The 16,255-nt window shown below is 43.0% G+C and overlaps 1 protein-coding gene across 2 annotated transcripts in view; it reads right to left on the reverse strand.

Annotated features, from left to right (window-relative positions):
- Positions 1 to 16,255, reverse strand: part of LOC122809380 (basal cell adhesion molecule-like) — a 388,726-nt gene that overhangs the window by 36,740 nt on the left and 335,731 nt on the right. The gene's annotated exons all lie outside the window — the stretch shown is intronic.

Below are 16,255 nucleotides of genomic sequence, written 5' to 3' on the forward strand. Positions count from 1 at the left end.
GCACAGCAATATGACAGTAACTGCTGGGTGGGGCTGTCTGTGAAAGCAAGTTAGCCTCTTACTATTTGTTCAGTTAATTTGAATTTGCTTAACTAGTGCACATTTTTGTAAAAAAAAAAAATGGACCACATTTAGCTACTGTTTGTATGAAGTTATAATTCTGCTTAATTTTGGGGAATGAGCATGATTTTGTCTCACACTGGGCTGTTCCTCATAATTTTTATTTTATTTATTTTTTTATTTTATTTATTTATTTGTTAACAAACTTTGAGGACTCCAACTACTAAATAATGACATCTTTCAGTTTCAGACTTCATGTCCTTTAGAAAATGCATGCTTATGCAAAAACTTACTCTAGTGACTTTCTAGGTATACAAGTAATCTGTTCAAAATCTGTACGTGATTCTTGGCCTTTGTCCCTCATCTTTTGATGTTTTCTCTGAATCATATGCTGAGATGCTGATGTAAAGTGATTATAACTGCTGGATGGGGTATGGGCTGTTTGTGTATGAAAGTAAAATACCCTTGTTTGCTCAGTTAGCAAATCAACCTAAGTGTGATGACTGCAACAGTGAAACACAAAGAACATAGTACAGTTGTGTACACTTACTATAAATATAGATGTTCGGGTGTATTCACTGTTGCAATCCTGGTTTCCCTCCCTCCAGCCCCCTTCTCTTTCGCTCTCCTCTATGTGTGTATATTACTCACCCCTTGCAGGGGTATTGGTATTTACTTTTTACTGGTGGTGATTTTTCCACCATAGCTTAGCTCCCTATTGGGGGGGGGGGGGCTCCTGACATTTGGGGCAAGAAAAACTGATGTAATGGCGTTGGCTGCCTATTTTTATACCCCTGATGACCTGACGTCAGACCTGGAGCGACAGCAACTGATGCAGAAATACTAAGTCTCTGGTACTCGGGCCAACTGAGGGCTACCTGCAGACAGATAACCCAAGTGTGATGACTGCAACAGTGAAAGACGAAGAACATCTGAAGATTCTCCAGGCAGTCCTGTTGAAACACAAGCTTCATACAGAAGTCATAGGTATAGGGAGGCCATAACCCTGCTGTGGATGTCTGGATGCTTCCTGTCAAACCATAAGAACGGAGGTCCTCCTGTGCCTAATCACATGGATAAGGAGTTTTACAGTAGCACTGATACTCAGAACAAACAGCAGACTATTCAGACAAATAAAGATGTGAGCTCTGAACAGCATTCAACACACAAACCACCAGTTATGTAAAGACAAACTAAAAGTAGAAACACATCAGGTGTAACAAATGCAAATTATTATGAAATTAACTATGAATAACATGGGTGTATACAGATGCTGTACAAGAAAAGATTAATGCATAAGCATTTAGAGTCTGCAGTTCGAAATCAAGCAAATAAAAGTGTATTAGATATTATAATTCCTAAGCTCTTCACTAAATATTAATCATTTTATCGATGCAACCCCAAGAAATAACACATGAAGGAATACCTATGCACTTTTAGTATGGCAACAAAAGACGGCTTTTAAATCTTTTATCTGAAGTACTTCATAGAACAGTCATGCAGCTAACTAAGTAACTTGGCAGGGGTAACAAGTTGCCTAGGAAACCGAAGTTATGAGGTAGTATCAAACAGCAACACAATGACACCTGAAAAAATATACAACTTAGAGCTACACAAAGGAACCTATTGTGTAAAACTGAAGTGGAAAACAAGAATACAGAAATGAATACCTTATGCACGTGTTAATGGACACGAGGCTGAAACCAAATCAAACAAAAGCAGATACTCAAGAATACAAGAAATTAATACCTTATGCACGTGTTAATGGACACGAGGCTGAAACCAAATCAAACAAAAGCAGATGCTATTGTTTATCTTTGTGTGAATGTAAAGAAAAAATCACCGACATAACACATTTGGTTAGGTTTTTTCCAACCATTACTGATAGTACTGCTCCAGTGGCATATAAAACAGTGCTGCAGCTGTGCTGAGAGTAAGCAAAAAGGCAATCATAAGCATAAAGTGCAATATTCGGAAATATTAGGACATGAAAGAAGTTCCAATATCTGCGGATGCTTCAGATTCAGAACTTGGCACTGTACTGTTTCAAGACCAGGCTCCAGTAATAGACAAATAAAAAGCTACGAATGGAACAATAATAAAATAAATAAGAATTTTATTTCATTTGAGGAGGTTTTATCAGTTTGTGTGTGCATATGAATACATATATATATATATATATATATATATATATATATATATGTGTGTGTGTGTGTGTGTGTGCATGTATGTGTGTGTGTGTGTTAACTTAATACTTTTGACTCTACAGTTGGTCAACATCTGTTTAGCCAACAAAATTTGGTTGACTAAGCAGATGGGCAACAGGTGTGTGAAAATGCCCAATATTCGGAGTAGGGGAATATACCCTTTTTCAATATCGTGCAGTCCTGGAGATGATACATATAACTGCCATGTACAACTATTATAATTAACAATGCTTCATGCTCTTCTTTAAAGTCATGTTTTGAAAACACATGGATTATTGCTCAGCACGAGTTTACCTTTTCTGTTCAGTGTTATGACCATCGATGTCTGGATCATTCACTCATTATCAGTAGATTCATATACAAGTTCCTTGTAGACAATGAGCATATAATATTGGAGACAGTTTTGAGGATGCCATCATACATTGTTATGCAATACAGTTCACCTACCAAAGACAGAGCCTATAAAACACTGCATTGCAATAAACAAACTAAGGCAAGAAATACACAATGCATATGCACTTTACTAGACACCTTCCAGATATTTCTGAAAAAGAACCAGAGATAGACACGCAAGTTTTGTTAGTCCAGATGTCACTAGTTAAAGCATAAATTAGACTATATTCAAGAAGCTCATCTCTGACGCATAGATGGATAAAGCCGCAACTACAACCCAGACATCCTAAGTTTGAATAGAGGCCTGGGTGCTGGAAGAGCCAGATTGTGGGATGGGGGTGAGCAGAAGCATCCCCTCACTCATTTATTTATTTTGTTTTTTTAGGGGGAGTGTCACAGCTTGGATATGCTTCAGAACAAGCTAAGGCTTGCATGAAAGCAACACTAACAGGGGAGCAGAGGTTTGGAATACTAAGCCAGTGATGGTATTTAAATAAGGGGTGTTTGAGCATGTGTGGGAACATTCACAACTAATGGGGAGTGTTCTGAATTCCCACGGTAATGCTATGCCTATGCTACAATGAGTTAGGGGTTTGCTGCACGGAAAAATTGTCTCCAGTGGCTGCGTCAAAATGTTGTAAACCACTGAACTGAGGGACGGTCTGCCCGCTGTGGCTAGAAGAACATGTTTCCTTTGGTGGTCAAGGTCTGGGAGATGAACCAGACTCACACAGCGGGTCAGATGCAGTTTGGCCAGACTAGAATGATAGCTCTCCTTTGGGCCTCAGTATGGGGTAAGCCATACATAACTGACCATGAAGGGAGAGCATCTATTCTGTGGCTACTAGCAAATGGGGGCTGTAACTTGGAAGTACCAAAGCACCCAGATGACTGTCTTTATGACAACCCATCTGGGCAGCTCCTGCTTCCAGATCTGAAATGTACGGTGCAGTGGTGCAGCGGTAGCATTGTCGCCTCACAGCAAGAGGTTCTCTGGTTTGATTCTTGGCTGGGGTGCCTTCTGTGTGGAGTCTGTATGTCCTCCCTGCGTTTGTGTGGGTTTCCTCCGAGTGCTCTGGTTTCCTCCCACATTACAAAGACATGCATCTGGAGCATTTTTCCCCAGTCCTCCGCTGAAAACTGGCTTTGTTCCAAGTCGGACTTTCCTGGTTAACAAATGATAAATAAATAAAAATCAAATGACAAATCACTTCTGTCACACAGTTTTGCCATTCGTGCATACCTTGCATGAAGACATGCAAAGCACAGAAAAAACTGTTTAATAACCATCTGATCATCTTTAAAGAGTTAAGAGAAGTACTAAACTAATATATGAAAGCAGTCTGGGAACAGAAATAAGAAAAGCACATGGTGTTATTCACTGACCATGTCTAAATAAAGAAGCAGAACAGTCTACAGGTAAAAGATACAAAAAATGCTGCAAAGTATTGAAAAAGGGTCTTTACTTTCACATGAACTACGAGAGACCATGTCAGAAATTGAGGTCAGACTTTTTTAATCCAAAAAAACAGACTATCTACTAATAGCAGAATATTATTTGAAGCATTCTGATAAAGAATGCTGCAAGACGGAACAGAAACAGCAGCCACCATAATACCTCAATGCTGCTTATACGCGATTCTTAGTGGTAAAATTAGGCGTCTGTTTATCCTGCACAAGCATACTCATCTGAACAGGACAGTTCCATAGAGTCCTGTGACAACTGTCTGTGTACTTAAATAGTTAATGATTAATGTACTGTAACAGGTCATACCTAAAAGTAAGTTGCATGTATACTTTAGTATATGGTACGTTATCTATATTACATAGGTTAGTTGTGCAATTTAAAATTTTTACACAAACATTACCTTTTTTATAGCCATTCCTTGCATCTTTATTTTTCCTATTTATTTTTCAGCAATTCCATGCAACTGGGGTCCTGTTCTTACAAGTGTATGTCCATACTGGACTCCTATTGTTAATGATTGAGGAAAAATGTTTACTTTGATAATTAAAAAAAATAAATGCAACAGATTTTTGGCATGATTCACAGCAAAGATGTCAGCTGCTGTTTCCTTGCTGAAGTGCAACTAATCACTCATCTACACTCTGTATGCAAAACAGGCTGATCTTGAGCACAGAAATGTGAAAATATAGTTCCCAGATGAAGCTTTGTTATAAGAACTACTTGTGAGAGAAAGAACAGTTGTGTAAAATCTTACAATAACCATAGATATCCTTCTCTTCCATGTTGCAGTATTCCAAACTCTTGGGTTATCCTCTGCTTGCTACCCAATATACAAAAGCTTGCATTCACTGCTAGGTATGTAGGACATCTGATGTTGGCCTAGGGAGTGTGGGCCACAAAAGTGACGTCTGCACATACCTTTCCTCAGAATTGAATGCCCCCAGTCAGACCCCAATACCAGGATAGCTGGATAAGTCCTGTGCCATCCAAGAAGGAACAGTTTAGATGGAAAAGGGGGGGGAAATGAGGGTGGGAATGAATATTGCAACATGAAAGAGAAGGACATCTATGTTATGGTAAGATTTTACACAACTTTTCTATCTCCTCCTATTCTCATTTTGCAGTAATCCAATCTCTTGGCTTGCAGTGTCATTCAATGCATTCAATGTTGCAGTCATCATATTTGGGTTATTCTGCCAGGGGTAGCCCTCAGTCGGACAGAATACCAGAGGCTGAGTGAGTGAGAGAGAAGGGGGATTGAGGGAGGGAAACCAGGACTGCAACGGTGAATACACTCAAACATATACATTTATGGTAAGTGTACACAACTGTACTATGTTCTTTGTGTTTCACTGTTGCAGTCATCACATTTGGGTTGATTCCCAAAGCTGAAGAAAATGGTGGAGGCAGTCAAGACTGGTGGCTGGCTAGGATTCCCTGCAAGACTGCGGTGGCAAAGCTTGCCCTGGATTTGGAGAAGATAGGCAGGTGGTAATGCTTGATGAAGGTATGAACAGATGTCCATGTTGCAGCCTCCAGGATGTCCATGGTGGTGACCCCTCTGAGAAAAGCTGCAGAGGTGGGGGCTGCTCTTGTGGAATGTGCCCTGACACCTTTGGGGTTGGTTTCCCATGGTGCTTGTGGCAGAAATGGATGCAATGTACTATTCATTTGGAGATTGTTTGTTTGGATATGGCCTTGCCCTCTGCTCCTTCAGTGAAGCTGGCTAGCAATTGATCAGTTTTTCTTAAAGATTTAATCCTGTCCAGGTAGAATCTGAGCTGCCTGTGGACATCTAGAATGTGCAGACTCCTTTCCCCCTTGTTTTGTGGGTTAGGGAGAAAGGTAGACAAATTAATGGACTGGTTGAAAGCAACACTGGACACCATTTAGGCATGAAGGATGGGTTAGTCCCGAGGGAAACTATGTCAGCATGGAAAATGATGAAGGGCTCCACAGCCATAAGTGCTTGTAGCTCTGATACTCTTCTAGCTGAAGTGATGGCCAGAAGCAAGGCTGTCTTCCAAGAGAAAATTTTTAACTCTGTTGCAGCTGCAGTTTCAAAGGGAGCAGGGTGAGCTTTTCCAACACAAAGTTAAGGTCCCAGGCTGGGGTAGCAGCTCTTCTGGGTGGCCTTAATTAAGTTGTTAGCTCCTCTTAGGAACTGTTTGATGAGAGGGTGCAAGAAGTTGTTAGCTCCTCTTAGGAACTGTTTGAGGGGAGGGTGTGAGAATAGCGGTGGCTCTGTGCTGAAATGAGCAGAGATGGCTGAGGCATGAATTTTAATAGAAGAGAAGGATAGACCCCTGTGTAGTAGGTCTGCCAGATAATCCAGGAAGAGAGGTAGGGAGGGATGTGCCATTCTGGCTCCCTTAGCCTAGGATTTTCTAGTGCTGGGGTGTCTGGCATCATGTATAACATCTAGAACTTGTTTGCTTAGGCTGGCAGCTTGAGGAGAGGTCAGGGAATAAGCCAGGCTGCCAGGTTGAGGGTCTGCAATTGGGGATGCTTGAATTCTCCATTCCTCTGGGACAGGCGTGTTGGGATCTGAGGTAGGTGCCATAGTGGCAGGGGTGACAGGCTGCACAGCAGTGGGTACCAGTGCTGGCGTGGCCAGTCTGGGACAATCAGGATTACCCTCAGTTTTTCCTCCCTTATTTTGAGCAGTACCCTTGAAATGAGTGGTAGAGGGGAAATGCATAGACTGGGAGGTTTACCCACTGGAAGGATACAGCATCCACTTTCCAGGCCATGTTTTGAGGTTCCCTGGTGCAGAATTTACTGAGCTGATGATTGGAGTGGAGGGAAAGAGGTCTACTTTCGGGGTGCCCCATTTCTGGGTTACAAGGGTGAAGGTTCTGAGGTCTAGCTGCCACCAGTGTGGGTCTAGTAGGTTTCTGCTTAAGTTGTCTGCCAGTGAATTTGGACAGCCTGGCAGAAATTGTGCTAACAGGTGTAGTTGCATGGTTGAAGCCGTGTGCCAAAGGGTCATGGTGAGCCTGCAGAGAGGATAAGAATGAGCCCCTCCCAGCTTGTTGATACACCACATCACTGTTTTGTTGTCTGTTTTGATCAGTAGAGGCCCGGGAAGAGAAGGGGTCTGAAAGCAGCCAGTGCATGCTGAACAGCTAACATTTCTTTTAGGTTGATGTGCAGATGTATTTGATTTGGGCTCCACTGGCCCTGAATGCACCTGCCATCCAGGTGAGCACCCCAGGCATAGTCTGATGCATCTGTGGTGAGGGGTCTGGGTGGAGTGGGGTTGTGAGAAGGGAAGACCCTTGTTGTGGTTGCATGCTGCTGCCCACCAAAGAAAATCTTTCCTTTGACAAGGTATCATTAGTATAAGAGTCTCCAGGTCTTGAGAGTGTCGACACCAAAGGCTTTTTAGGTACCAGTGTAGTTTCCTCATATGCAGTCCAGCATATGGAATGAGTAGAATGTAAGAGGTCATGAACCCTTGAGCTTGCAGGATTTTCCTTGCGGATAACTGGGTTCTGGTGGCTAGTTGAGAGAAGTTGCCTGTCAGGTAGGCTTGTTTTTCTGGAGTAAGGAATGCCATCTGGGATGCTGTGTCCAGGCTTGCTCCCAGGAATACGATTTTTTTATGTGGGGACTAGCTTTGATTTCTTTTTATTGACAGTATACCCCAGGGATGTCAGTAGGTCCTTTACAAAGGTCAGGTGCTGAAGCAGCTTTTCCTGACTGTCTACCCTGAATCAGGCAGTCGTCTAAGTATGGGTAAATTTGAATATTTGTCTGTAAAAAGCAATGTTGGGAGCTAGACATTTTGTGAAAACTCTGGGAGCAGTAGATAAGGCAAAGGGAAGCACAGAGAACTGAAAGTGCATAGATCCTGCCCTGGAACATAGGTATTTGCTGCAGGATTCCCTGATTGGGATGTGTAGGTAGGCCTCTTGTAGGTCTAGGGTGGCTAACCAAGCATCCCTGGAAAGCATAGGTAGAAGCTGCTGGAGGGTGAGCACTTTGAATTTTGATATCACCAGAAAAGTATTTAGAATGGATAAATAGAGGATGGGGTGCCATGTGCCCTCTTTTCTGGGTACCAGGAAGAAGCTGGAGTAGAAACCTTGGCCTATCTGTTCTGCAAGAACATGCGCTATGGCCATCATGGAGAGCAGGGAAAGGACTTACTTTTTGGCCTTTGACCACTGGTTTAGAGGAAGATCTGGCAATCCTTTTGGGGTTGGCAGAGTGTGGCAATAAAATCTGTACTCCTGAGACACTATGTTGAGGACCTAGCAGTCGTTGGTAATGGTGGCCCAGTTGCCTGGGTGGAAGGAGAGTTTTCCTCCTAGAGGCAAGAGCAGGTGGGCAGAGGAAAGGGGTGGAAGTGACATTGTGAGTTTTTACCATAAGGGGGTGGCTTTGCACTACCTGTTTTTGAAGAGGAGGAAAGTACAGTTTTGTACCTACCATAAATGTAGATGTTCGAGTGTTCACACTGCTGCAGTCATCACACTTGGGTTATCTGCCGTCAGGCGGTCCCGCAGTCGGCCCGAGTTCCAAAGTCTTGGTCCGGCATCGGTTGCTATCGCTTCTTCCCTGATGTCAGTGCGACAGGGTATAAAAGAGGCAGCAGACGCCATTTTCTTCAGTTTTTCTTGCCCCAGATGTCAGGTGCCCCCAAATAGGAAGGCAATACATAATCCTAAGTAAATTACATAAGTAGAAAATAAGAGCTACAGCTGTAAGCAAATACACCATATAGAAATACATATTAGAGATTGTATAAACAGGGAGCTATAGATAAAACCCAGGTAAGAAGAGGGGAAGGTGGGAGGGTAACCTGGACTGCAGCAGTGTGAACACTCGAACATCTACATTTATGGTAGGTACAAAACTGTACTATGTTCATCGTGTTACACTGCCGCAGTCATCACACTTGGGTTGAATCCCAAAGCTAAGGCTGGGCGGTGGAACTAAACAGGGTTTGGAGAGGCTAGTAGGCCCTACAGAACTGCAGTGGCAAAGCCAGCTGTGGTTTTAGAGTATAGAGGTAAGTGATCGTGCTTGGTGAAGGTGTGCACTGAACTCCAAGTTGCAGCCTCCAAAATATCCTTGGTTGGTACCCCTCTGAGGAAGGCTGTTGATGTTGCTGTAGCCCTGGTGAAATGGGGCCTAATGTTACCAGGTACAGGTTTCCCATGGTGTGTGTAGCAGAAATGGATACAATGTCCTATCCATTTTGAAATGGTCTGTTTTGAGATGGCCTTTCCTTGTGATTCTGCAGCATAGGATACAAAGAGCTGGTCAGATTTTCTGAAAGCCTTAGTTTTATCCAAGTAGTAACGTAATTGCCTGTGAATGTCCAAAGAGTGTAGGAGCCTTTCCCCTTTGTTCTGGGGGTTTGGATAAAAGGTGGGCAAATGAATGGTTTAGTTTAGGGCCATACTAGATACCACCTTTGGCATAAAGGAAGGGTTAGTTCGTAAAGCGACTCTGTCTTGATGGAAAATGATGAAAGGCTCCACTGTCATTAGGGTCTGTAGCTCTGAGACTCTTCATGCTGAAGTTATTGCTAGCAGCAGGGCAGTTTTCCATGATAGAAACTGTAGATCAGCTGTAAAAGCTGGTTCAAAGGGTGGTAGTGTAAGTTTTTCCAAAACAAAGTTAAGATCCCAAGTTGGTGTTGGTGCTCTCCGGGGTGGTCTTATGTTCTTAGCCCCTCTGAGGAACTGTCTTAGTAATGGATGTGAAAATATAGGAGGATCCGTGTTGTATTGAGCTGAAACAGCTGAGGCGTGGATCTTAATAGATGAAAAGGAAAGTCCTTTGTGCAACATCTCAGTTAAATATTGAAGAATCTGAGGAATATTCGGGACAAGGGGATTTTGGCCTTTAGCCTGGTTCCAGGCGCAGAATCTTTTCCATTTGTCTGAATAGGCTTTCCTGGTGCTGGGCCTCCTGCCCTCCAGAATGACATCCATCACAGCTTTAGAGAGAAGTGTTGACTGGTTGTTTAGGTAATTTGCCATGCAGCCAGATTTAAAGTCTTGAGCTGGCTCTGTAGAATCTGATTGTTTTGCTGAGTGAGCAGGTGAGGAATTGGAGGTAAAATCCATGGTGGGCCTTGAACCATGTTCCTTAGTGTTGGATACCAGTGTTGGCGTGGCCTGTCTGGAGCAGTGAGTATCATTTGTGGCCTCTCTAATCTAGTGTTGGATACCAGTGTTGGCGTGGCCTGTCTGGAACAATGAGTATCATTTGTGGCCTCTCTAATCTGGCTTTCAGCAGCACCTTTGCCAGAAGAGGCAGTGGAGGAAAGGCATACACTGTCAAAGTTTTCCAACTGAATGAGAGGGCGTCCACTTTCCAAGCTAGTGTGTGGTATGTCCTTGTGCAGAATTTCCAAAGTTGGTAGTTTTGGGGGGAAGCAAACAGATCTATGTTTGGGCTCCCCCATTTTTGAGTTATCATTGCGAATACTTGTGGATCTACTTTCCACTCGTGAGGATCTATGATGTTTCTGCTTAGATCGTCTGCCAATGTTTTTTCTTTCCTGGTAGGAATTGTGCTTGTAGTTGAACTTGGTAGGTTAGTGCTGTGTTCCACAAGGTCATTGCTAGCCTGCATAGGGGGAAGGAATGTGTGCCCCCTTGCTTATATACCACATCACTGTGGTGTTGTCCGTCTTTATTAGGAGTTGTCCTGGATGTAGGAGGTCCTTGAAAGCTGTTAGGGCATTTTGTACAGCTAGCATCTCTTTTTGACTGATATGTACATGCCTTTGATCTGCAGACCATTTGCCCTGAATACACTGTCCTGCCATGTGTGCTCCCCAGGCATAATCCGATGCATCTGTTGTTATAGTTTGCCTGGCTGTGGGTAAGGTAAAAGGCTGACCCTTGTTGAGGTGACATGCCTAAGCCCACCATAGAAACTCCTGTTGAAGGCAGGGAATGAGTGGAATTATTGTTTCGAAGCTGTGGCTGTGATGAGTCCATACGCTTTTCAGGTACCATTGTAATTTCTTCATAAGCAGTTTTGCAAATGGTATTAGTAGTATGCAAGATGCCATGAATCCTAAGGCCTGCAGAATTTTTCTTGCAGGGAGTTGGGTCTTTGTTGCCATCATTTTGAAGTATTGAGTCAGTTGTCCTTGCTTGTTTGGCGTGAGATAAGCCATCTGGGCCGTTGTATTTAAGCTAGCACCCAGGAATATTATGTCTTGTGAGGGCACTAGTTTTGACTTCTTTTCGTTTACTGTGTACCCTAGGCAACTTAATAGGTTTTTGACAGCAACCTTTGTGCCAAACAGGGCTGAATTGTCAAGAGGGTCGTCCAGCGGTTTTGCCCTGAAGTCATCTGGGAGGGGTGCAGCTGCAGCCAAGAATATCTCCTGAGTACCAAAGCTGATGCAGCTGACCTGGCGGAGGCCTCTGCTGCATCATAATGAATGCTTATTTTCCTGAGAAATGCATGCCAACAAGGAAAGCAGAGCGGCTTTGGCTGTAGTCCGAAATGTCCTCTAATTCCTTATATGCTTTCTCCAGAAGGGCTAGGGAGTATTTAATCATGTGTGTCTGGTAGTTGGTTGCCCTGAAGGAGAGAGTGGAAGAAGTGCAAATCTTCTTACCTAGTCCCTCCATTGTTTTGCTGTCCTTGTCAGCAGGAAGGATGGTGGTGGTTGGAAGTAGATTAGAAGCCCTATCTGAGGAAATGGAGATAGTGGCTGGGTCAGCTGGAGGACATTTGAAGAGAAATTTCTCTGAAGCAGGCACTTCGTAAATCCTGTCTGCCCTACATGGAGAAGGAAGCTGCGAGTCTTGACAGATGGAAGTCGAGGCAAAGGTATCCAAGAAAGCAGGTTGGGTGGGAGGGATTGCCGAGGGACTAGGAGAGTCCATTTGAATTAAGTCATAAAATCTTTTATGTACTTCAGTCATATACGAGCTTTGCCACTTAAAGTGGTATTTTATCATATTTATGGTTTCCCCAAAGGTTAGATCCTCAACAGGGGAGTCAGGTTCAACAGAGCCCTCCTCAGAAGATCCATATCCCAGGGGGGGGTGAAATCTGGAAGGAATAGGACAGAGATTCCTCAAATGAATCAGAATCTACTTCAACCTGGTCTGCCCTCCTTTCAGAGTGGGGCCTATGGCTAAGTAGAGGAGGTGCAGAGACAGAGGGGTAAAGCAGAAGGTCTAAGGCTCATGAACATATTGAATAAATTCTGACTGGAAACCTGCCATTCAGGCATGGATTTAGAAGTCATAGTAAGGTGTCAAGGATTTTTGTTTTTAGAAGTCATAGCAGGAGTGAGAGAAGCGGTAGGCCCAGGGTGGCATCGGGATGGAGGTGGAGGAATGCGATGGGCCCAGAGTGAACACTCGTCCCCCCCGGTGTCTGAGGCAGGTGCCATTAAATCTTCTCTGGACATGTCATCTGCTTGAGATTGTGCAGCTTCCTCAGAGGTACCCGCTTCATCTACACTGGCGGATGCCAGATCCTAACCAAGCTAACATCGGCTACAGACTGAGATATGGCAGCGAGAGGCACAGCAGAAGTTGTGGGCCGCAAGGTCTTGGCCCTCTTTCTAAGCAGTTCAGACAGGGCTTCAGACATGGCCTCCATCCCTAATGCTAACTACTTTAAATGCTGATTCTCAAGATAAATGTAAGGGGCCTATAAATGGCGACTTAATGTCTTTGGGAAAAGCGAACGGCAAATGGTGCAGTTCACTCGACTGTGTTCCTTGCCTAGGCAAAAGAGACACTGGACTTGGGAGTCTTTGTGGGGAATCTAGCAATCACACTTCCACTTGCCCTTAACGCTTAACGGATGACATGAACAATCTATACAATAAACAAGAACTGAAGAAATCCCCAACAGGATGCTTATCTGAACTTTAATTTGGTCCGACGTCTGCGAGAAGCAAGAGCACCTGGCATACGACTGGCGGCTGAATAGTTCTGAGGGCTGGTGCATGCAGACTTCACTTTTATGGCCCACATTCAAATAGCCACGTCAGACATCCGACGCACCAAGAGGGACTGAAAATCTTTGGAAACCTGGCCGGATGAACTGGAGAAGAAGGGTAAACTCACGAGTAGAACACTACAAAATTGGAATAGGACATCTGTTTGGTAAAGCAGTTATGAATATTAGCTCATTTTTCATATTCAAATTAATATTGTAAAAACTGTACACCTTACAAGGAAGCAGGCAAACTATGACACAGTTTTGCCACTCATAGTTGCCATGTGACATGCAACTTTCTATAGCTTAATATTGTTTTGAAATATTGCAAAAATATGACATGCATAATTTGCACGGATTAACCATTACTGTAAGGCAGCATTGCTCTATCCAATCTTGTCATATATCACTTGAGAATTCTAGAGCTGATTAGCAAGTTATTAACTGACATACATGGTCTATCTTGCTTGGTTACAAAAATAAAACCCTTTGTTTGATCATGATATTAATAAATTTTGGCTGGTAAAATACAATTTTCCTTAATATATTTAACAATATAAATTGAGTGTCGCCAGACAGAATTTTGATTTTTATCACCAGTATGTAGCTCATCGTATAATGAACTGTCATGTTTTGCAGGTTTTTTGTAACACACACTGAGATTTTACAAATTATATGACATGTGCTCTTAATACAGGCTTAAGAAGAAAATATCTCAAAAAGCAAATGATTTCTTAGCCTAAAGACTTCAAGAAACAAAGGAATGAATTATCTTCCTACTCATCAGGATTGAATGAGACTGAGTAGAAGGTCATCAGGAGGTTAACACACTGATACAGCAGTAGAGAATTCTCCCTTGGCATCTGAAGCAGGTGAGAGAAGCAGTGTTGCCTGGAACAGAATGGATCAACCAGGATGATTTCAGGCCACTCCTCTAACTTCTGAACTACTCTGGGAAACATGCATATAGGAGAGAAAGCATAAAGAAACAGACTTCTTCAGTTTGCGGAGAAGGGGTATACAGTCCAAGCTTGTTTGTCTGGGAATTTCCTTGCAGAAGAATCATCGGTTCTTCTGAGATGCAATAGTTTCTCTCTCATAAAGAGCGCATGTTTGTGTGGTCTAAGAATATATCTCTGCCTAGCATCTATTAATGTAAACCTGCTGAGGTCCTGAACTGCTGGTCACCTCTATCTAATTCTCCTGTATTGGGGGAGAATGTAAGTTGCCTTCAGCAGCAAACTATATTCCAGGACCTATTCTCAAGGCTGTTTGGCTAGCTTGCGGAAGTGATAAGAATATGTTCCACCCTATTATGTACCACATAATTGTGATGTCTGTAATGACATTTAGATTCCAGTTTTCAAGCATGTCTTGAATATCTTACCAGCTTGAATCATAGCTACCCTTGCCTTTTATATACAGTTTCTTTTAAATGGAAATGTAGGTGCCCTGCACTTTGAGGTCCAGGGCATATGCACCCCATGCAATGACAAAAGGATCCACAGATAATCTGGATTGGAGTACTTTATCTACACGGCATGCCCAAGTTCTTTATTTGTAGCCACAGTTCCTTCCTTAGACATATTTAAATTGGGATTGTTTACTCCAGGGATTGACACTGCTGGTCCCAGATCCTTCTAAGGTACAAGTGAAGCTTTCTCATTTGCAGTCTGCCAAGGAAGCACTATCAATATGGTGGCTACCATGTGTTCCAAAATGTTCAGCAATTCACTAGCTGTCATCACTTATCTTCCCACTGTGTCCTGAAAGATGACAGTAAGGGACTCTATTTGTCTCTTGGTAAGTAGGGTTTGGAAGAACTGGTGAAGAGTGACCCCCAGGAAGACTAACACTCCCTAAATGAACAGAAGTCAAACTTATGTCTAGCAGATATGGATGTCTTTGGTACTGAAGTGTGCTAATGTTTGTACCAGATATTCTGTAAAACCTCTGGGTACAGTAGGCAAGCCAAAGAGCAGGGTAGAAAATTACTAGTGACCACTATCATAAATCTCAGGTTAATACCTGTATCCTTTGTAAACTGGAATAAGAGGGTAAGCATCTTTGACATCTAATGCCACCAGTGAACCCTGGAAATCCTAAGAGGAGAAAGAAGGCTTATAAGGTCTGCATTCTGAACTTTGACATTTTTAAGAATTTGTTGATAAGAAATTTCTCTCCAGGCTCCATCTTTTCTTGGAGACAAACAGCATCTTGGCCAGGGAGAACAAATTATTTGGTTCCTTGTGCTGGTGTTTCTACTGACAGAGGAATAGCTAGGTGTCCCTGGTCTTTTCAGACAGAAAGCAGTCTTCCTTCTCCTCTTCTTAGTTTAAATGTAAAATGAAGGCTGTAACTCCTGAAGACAATGTTGTAAGCCCCACTGGTCTTTAGTTATGTTTGACTTATTCTGGTAAAAGAAGGCAAGATACCGGTCAATCTTGGGATAATGTGGGAAGGGAGTAAGGATAAATGGGGTGTGTATTGGGACCAAGAGGGAACAGGCTGGCTCCATCACAGCTGCTCCTTGCGAGGGGGGGGGGGGGGGTAGTGGAGACCTGGGTTCCCCCAAACTTCCCTCTGTACTTCAGCTGCCATTATCTCTGTTGTACAATCTTTTACATAGCCTTCATACCTTTTTGCTGCTCCCATTTACATTGCATGTGTTAGTAAGGCCTTTTCTTTGCAATTTCCATTATATTTAGGAAGAAGAAACTGAAACATGTATTTGACCAACTTCACAGTTTGTTCTCTAGTCTTCTGAACACATTACTATGGGGGGTTCAAAGAATAAATCCTTATCCAAAGGGGCAGTGAGTATTTCCTCACATCCTCAGGAACTGAATCCTCAGTCAAGAATGGCTCATTATGACTGACCCTCTTAGCAAAGCTTCTGGATGCTGAATCTACAGCACCATAATCAAATTGGACTTAGCATATTACCCTGCACTTCCCAATAAAAATCCTGGAGTTGCTTTGAGATATGCTCCTTTAACCATAGACTGTGGGTATGACAGTTTAGGGCTTTGAAGGCCAGGACTGCTAAAGGTTTCACTTTTTTTTTTTCATAATTCATTTAAGCCATCTGAATTCCCTGTCACGGGGAAGACTACCATACCCTGGAGACATCCTGGCTCCCTTAGTATCCAGGGACACTATGTCTGGGTCTGCAGTGGGATTT

This window comes from Protopterus annectens, chromosome 8.part0 (assembly GCF_019279795.1).
Source record: "Protopterus annectens isolate FY-2018-M chromosome 8.part0, PAN1.0, whole genome shotgun sequence".
NCBI lineage: Eukaryota > Metazoa > Chordata > Ceratodontiformes > Protopteridae > Protopterus > Protopterus annectens.